We start from the raw sequence: 7,033 nt of genomic DNA, 5'->3' as shown, positions 1-7,033 counted from the left end.
AACCTGGATATTCCCTCACAGGCACATTCAGGGTATTATCTCTTAAGTGATTTTCTTCACCAACCAGAAAAAATAAATATAGAAAAACATCATTGTCTATGGGAGAATTGGGACAAGACTACAATTATTTTCATTTTTATTAATGCTTTGAGATGCACACAACTGTTCATTAATGTGGTCAAGAGTACTAAGTATGTGAAGGTCGAGGGTCACCTAGATACTTTCTAATTCAGTAAGTCCCCAGTTTCTGAAGTACAGGTTGAGTTGCTAGGTAAATAAGTACCACAGTAATAAAGTCTGTAACCTAATTTCACATCTTGCCAAGTGATTAAACTATGCTGATTTTCAGACCATGTGGTTCTGCAAGTCATTTGAAACTGAGTGTGTTATCAAGGCATTTTTCATCTTCATTTTTTTGCTTAGGAAAAGCTAAATAGCTGCATTTGATAATAAATGGGCTGCAAGAATGTAAATTGAGACTTAATGGCAAGTAAATACATTTATGTTTTTTATAAAATACATGAGTGTATCTCATAGATTGTGCTTCCTTTTGTCAATCACTCATTCCTGAATCATCCCATCAATTTCTTGTGGCTCTATTATATTAATAATGATGGTCTAATTGTCTGGTGGCCCATATCACAGCCACTCAAGTAAATAAACAAGAATATCAAATCAACTGGTAGATTGCTTGTTTAGCATGCATGAAGCCTTGTGTTTGATTCTTAGAACCATCTAAAACCTGGCATATTGGCATACAGTTTTATTCCCATCACTGAGAAGGGAAAGCCAGGAGGATCAGAAGTTCAAGGTCATTTGCAGCTACATTGACAGTAGCCTGAGGTACATGGAGCACTGTCTCAAACAGAAAGGAAGATTATAGAGCTGAGAAATATATTGGATAAAAATACTTCTTCCCCAACCTTGAAAAACTGAGCTGGGATTTCTAGACCCCAAGTAAAAAGCTGATATTGTAGATAGATTATGCATGAATGGGTGTTTTACTGTAAGAAATAAGGCAGACAAGAGAATCGTCCAGAAGCTTGCAGGCTAGCTATCCTGAAGTAAATAGTGAAGCAGCAGAAACAAGACAAAATGTAAGTGAGAGCCAACTGCCAAGAGTGTCCTCTGACCTGTACATCTACTCTGTGGCATTACCATATCTGCACCCATCACACACACACACACACACACACACACACACACACACACACACACACACACAAACAAACATACACCCAAATGAACACACACCCACATCCAAATGGACATAGGTGTACACACTTGCACAAACATGCACACACATACAGGAGCATACACACACACACACACACACACACACAAATGAACATATACCCACATCCAAATGCACGTAGGTGTACATACTTGCACACACATACAGGGACATACACATACTCATGCACATATTAATATATTCACAAACACACATGCACACATTTAAACACACATTCACATATTTGAACATGCTTGAACACACATACAATTAAGCTAGTAATATTATCTTCCAACAGTTTCACTTGTTTCTTAACTGTTTCCTTCTCCCTTTGCCTTTCTAATTTTGAGAAGACATATTTTGCTAAGGCTTCTTTTAAAATTTTAATAAATACAATCACATATATCCCACCCTCTATTTACACACTGCATATTGGTGTTAGTTAACTGTTTGTAATCATTGCTCAGAAACAATTTGATGAATGTTCACTTGTGACAGTATGCAGGACAGGTAGTAACTTGACAGAATGTTTCTAGTGTAAATTGTACCAGCGAGGGCAGAAATCTAAATACTACCTATTAATTCCACTCCTGTCTACATTACCAACATGTATTTTGATTTTATGTTTAAAAGCTAATACTTAGTTGTGAAATTAGAAGTTAAAAAATCCATATCTGATTTAAAAAAAAACCCATAATAAAACATACTTAAAAAAATAGTATCACTGTTAACCCCAGATCAGCTTTATTGTACTCTTGGTCCTTTCAACATTTAAATGGCTTTTGATTGACTGCCTCATATTTACAGAACATGTCAAATATTTATAATACTTTGTCATTCTATCTCTGACAGGTCCACTTAAGCTTTTTTCTCTTTATCCCCATTTGCTTTTATTTGTTTTGTTTTACTCTGTAAAGCTAGTCGGTTGGCATAAGCCAGTAAAAATGTCAGAAGGTAGCAGAAATAAAAATTATAACCTTCTCTCCCTCCAAAGCAGCCTTCCTATTTTTATCGCACACTTCAGTAGTTCAAGCCCTTTAATTCCCAGTTAAGTTGAATGCAGTAGTCATCAATATGTTTGTAAAACCATAATTTAAACCAAATTTAAACTAGTCATCTATTTCTTTTTTCCATATGGTTGAAGTTTAAAATAGAAAGACAAAGAAGGCACACAGGGGGAAAGGCATACTGATGGGCAGTGGGATGCTCTCGGCTCCTTCCCCCATCATTACAGTGATCTGTTCTCAGTTTCCATTAATCAGTATTGTCAACAGCATGCTGAGTAAAGGGGGGGGGCAAGATGTCCTTGTTTACCATGAGATTGTCAACAATTTCCAACATCCTAGAATTCACCTTTCAAAAGAATGAGCTCCAATAATTACACCATTAGCTCACATCAGAAAAGAAGCTCCATCAATTCGGCTAACAAAGCCAAGCAACACAGATGCAAAGCCTCCTCCATTTGCGAAAGGCTGTGCTCTCTCCCCTTCCTAAATAGATATTGGGGAAATTAAATATCTAAGAGCTGATGTTCAGGCACGGGTTTGGAAACATTCTTAACAGTTATTTCATTAAGATGCCTTATGCAAAATGGACCACCAGCAGACTCAGCTGAAAAGAAGATCGGAGAAAGAAGGAAGGCCCTAGATAACCTGAGCTGTGGAGGAAGTTCCTCAGCCAAATGTCCATGACAAGCTCCCTAGAGGGCATCTCTTCTGGGTGTGTATCCCCGGCTGTATCTACTTTCTCCGTGAATGCTGGACTCTTGAGAAACAGGTATAAAACTTGGCTATCCAGTACCATTTTCTTCAGCTCAGCTCTCAAGAATTATAAACAAAAGTTCTGCACTGAAAATGCTTCCAGAAGTGGTGAAATATGTCTGTCCTTACTGAAGATAAGACTGAATGGAGCATCTACTGTGAATCAAAGATCAAGTTATCCACTTGTCACATAAATCCAGTTACTGTCAGAAGCTGTGCATAGAAATGCACATATAGATGCCTTATACTGTATTTTCTGTTCAAAGATGCAATGACTTGAAAATCAATCTTCTAAGAGAAACACTCATCTTCAAAATGATATAACATATAAAGTAGCATGTGGGACAGCAAACCTCCTGTGTAAAAGGCTAGATGGAAAAGACTGGAGGACCAGGAGCTGTGGGGGCTTTGCCTAAATTCCTCACTGCTGCTTATGAACAATGAACACAACTGCTTGTCATATGCAAATGAGTATGACTAGGATCTGATAAAACTTTATTTACAGAAGTAACTTTACAACCACAGACCATTTGGTGACTCTTGAACTTGTTCTTTAAATTATCCTTGCAATCAAAAAGTACTCTACTTTAAAAAAAAAAAAAAACATTTGTTTGCAGAACTGACACATATTACATACAATGATATATATATATATATATATATATATATATAATATGTTATATGTGCATTTTTATATTTTGCTGAGAAAGGAGTAATGGAGAAAAATTGGTTACTTTAGGATTTTCCTTCTTTGACTTAAAAACTAAAGATAGAGGCATGAACATGGGGATTCGGATGATGACTCGCAGTCGGAACTGTGCCTAGGATCAAGACAGAAGGGTGTGGGGAGGAGTTCGTGCCATGAGAAGAAACCACAGAAGGAAGAAAAAGCAACAGGCCTGTGAAACATCCATGGAAGACACAGAAAGTATATGTGACCTATGAGGTATCTAATGGTGAGAAAGCTGAGGATGCTGGGCCCCTCAAAGTGCCAATTTGGGAGCCCCAGAACTGGCAACAGCAACTGGCCAACATCCGAGTCATGAGAAGCAAGAAGGATGCACCCATGGACCAGCTAGGAGCCCAGCACTGCTATGATGCTAGTGCCGCTCCCTCCCCCCCCCCCTGCCCCAAGGTACAGAGGTACCAAGTACTCCTGTCACTGATGCTGTCCAGCCAGACCAAAGACCAGGTTACAGCAGGTGCCATGCAGCACCTACAGGTCTGGGGTTTGACTGTGGAAAACAGCCTGCAGTCAGATGATGACATGCTGGGCACACCCATCTACCCTGTGGGCTTCTGGAGGCACAAGGTGAAGTTCATCAAACAGACAACCACCATCCTGCAGCAGCACTATGAAGGGGGCATCCCTGCTACCATGGCAGAGCTGGTAGCCTTGCCAGGTGTTGGGCACAAGATGGCACACTTGGCTATGTCTGTGTCCTTGCGGACCACAGCAGACATAGCTGTGGACACACATGTGCACAGAATTACCAACTGACTGAGATGGGCCAAAAAGGTGACGAAATCCCCAGAGGAGACATGCACAACCTTCGAAGAGTGGCTACTCTGGAGGCTGTGGAGTGAGATCAATGGATTATTGGTGATCTGCCTTCCTGTCCATGCTCAATGCCAGGCCTGTCTCAACCAGGCCCTGTATCCTGCTGCCCAGGACCTCTAAGGGTCACAGGGCTTCCTCTGGCTAGTGTCTACAAAGTACCTTTGTGGGGAGTGGTAATAAAGTTTGGGATTTGCAGGGTGTGTAATAAAGCTGGGGGGTTATTTACACTTGAAACAAAAAAATAAACCTAAAAGTATTTATACATTTGGTTTATTAACATATTAGCCTTATAAAATGTATAAAATTGAGTAGGAGTTTTAAAACTCTTATCTTAGGTCCAGTAAGATGGCTCAAGGGTAAAGGCTCTTTTTCCCAAGTCTGATGACCTGAGTTAAATCCCTAGACCCATCAGGAGAGAAGGATCAAACCAACTTTTGTAAACTGTCCTCTGCCCTCCATAATCATGTTGCAGCATGTAGGTGCGTCTCTCCCCACAAATATATAAGTCAGTAGGAGAAACCACCTCTTTTTGGAATGAACAAAGATAGACAGGGCTTGAGGAGACAATAAAAAAGAGGAAGAAGAGGACCAGGAACACAACACAGCCCTTCAGTGTTTCATGGAGATTATACTTAGGCACACTCCTCTTTATTTAAGAGTCTTAATGACTGACAAAAAAAAATCCCATAGTAAGTGGTCATTTACCAACAATTTGTCTTAATAAAATCAAACACAGTGAATGTTCTACCTCCTGAAGCAAGTGGAAATTAACCACCATTAAGTAACATGCATTTTGAACTACATGCAGATTTTAGATATTATTTCATATGGAGACATATAAAAACTCCTTTAAGCTGCTTAAATAATAGCAATTTCACACAGCGAGATTTTTCTTTAATAAAATTTGGGTTTATTGTGAATGTTCAAACCTGAAGAATCCTAAAAGTTTACTTGACACTAATTGAAACTGAATAATATGCCAAACTGTGTCTCAAGTAACAAAAAGTGAGAATGGTAGCTGGAAAGGTGGCTTGGTGCTTAAAGAACTTGGTGCTCTAATAGGAAACCAGAATGTGTGTGGACGGTGAACCAAATTCTGGCCCCCTGCAAGAGCACCGAGAGAACCCACAGAATAAGTTAATCTGGGCTCATAGAGGCTCACAGAGACCAAACAGATAACCAGAGAGCCTGCATGGGACTGACTGAGGTCCTCTGCATCTATGTGACAGTTGTGTAGCATGGTCTTCTTGTAGGATTCCTAAGAGTAGAAGCAAGGGCTATTTCTGACTCTTTTGCAGGCTTTTGGGACCCTATCCCTCATACTGGGATGCCTCTCCTGGCCTTAATACAAGACAAGATGCTTATAAGTCTTACTTCAACTTGATATGCCATGTTTTGTTGATATCCAGGGGAGGCCTGCCCTTCTCTGAATAGAAACTGAGGAGGAGTGGGTGGGGGTACAGAAGGGAAGCAGGGAGTAGGGATTTGGAGGAGAAGGAGGGGAAACTGTGGGTAGCCTGGATGTAAAATAAATAAATAAATTTAAAAAAAATATAAAGATTTTAACTAAAAGCTTTATTATGCTATTGTAAGAACTGACTGCCAATTTTCCCACCATATGACTGAAAGACTTTCTGTTCTTTTTGTTTGATAATATGTTCAACACATAGAAGTAAAATTGCCAATGCAGTTTTTGGAAATTTTTTTTTGAAACAGTGACTTTTAAAATATATTTTACTTTTCTTTGAGAAACTGGAACAATATATTTTGATCATATTCATCCCCTTCAACTCATCACAGATCTACCCTCATTCAATAGCCACCCAATTTCATGGTATCTTAAAACAAATCTAGTCCAATTAATGCTTGCTATAGAGTCTTGGCTGTGTGGCCCTTCATTGGTATGTGGTTGACCCAAGGACCACATCCTTAAAGAAAACCACCTTCCCTTTCTCAGAAGCTACCAATTACCAATATCTCCTCATCTAAGAGTAGTTCGTCATGCCCACCTTACCCGATTTTTGTCTTCCTTGAGGTTAATGCATGCTGTCAAAATTTCTATGAGTTCAAATATGCAAATATACTCATATGTGAAAATACGGTTTTATTATAGTTTTTTAATATGGGGAATAATAAATTGTTTTCCTAAAGTCTCACCTTAGTCTGTAAAGTAAAACACCAAGCCCCTTTATAAGCAATAAAAAAGTAACAATGTGGTTCTAAAGAAGGCTCATCACTCCATGTTTAATATGATGTATCTATATGATCACAGATAATTGGTACATATATGACTAAAATTGCACTTTTCAGATTTATCTTTGTAAATACATCTGAAATAGCCCCTTCAGCTATTTATTTTAAAATTCAGTATATATTTCAGTTATTCACTCATAAAATTCAATTGAACTGTGTGCAGTAGTATATTTCTTTGTCTTGGTTATCTAGGGCTGGGGCACAATGATCTTGAATGTGAGGCTA

General features: G+C 38.8%; 1 pseudogene; it reads left to right on the top strand.

The window, feature by feature from the left end:
* The first annotated feature begins 3,771 nt into the window (after window positions 1-3,771).
* Window positions 3,772-4,675, top strand: LOC128098282 (endonuclease III-like protein 1; annotated as a pseudogene).
* Window positions 4,676-7,033: the final 2,358 nt, after the last annotated feature.

Source organism: Peromyscus californicus, unplaced genomic scaffold, assembly GCF_007827085.1.
Source record: "Peromyscus californicus insignis strain IS unplaced genomic scaffold, ASM782708v3 Scaffold_6__1_contigs__length_162567912, whole genome shotgun sequence".
In the NCBI taxonomy this organism is placed as follows: Eukaryota; Metazoa; Chordata; class Mammalia; order Rodentia; family Cricetidae; genus Peromyscus; species Peromyscus californicus.
Note: the sequence above shows the minus strand (reverse complement) of the source record. Positions and strands in the feature narration are given on the sequence as shown.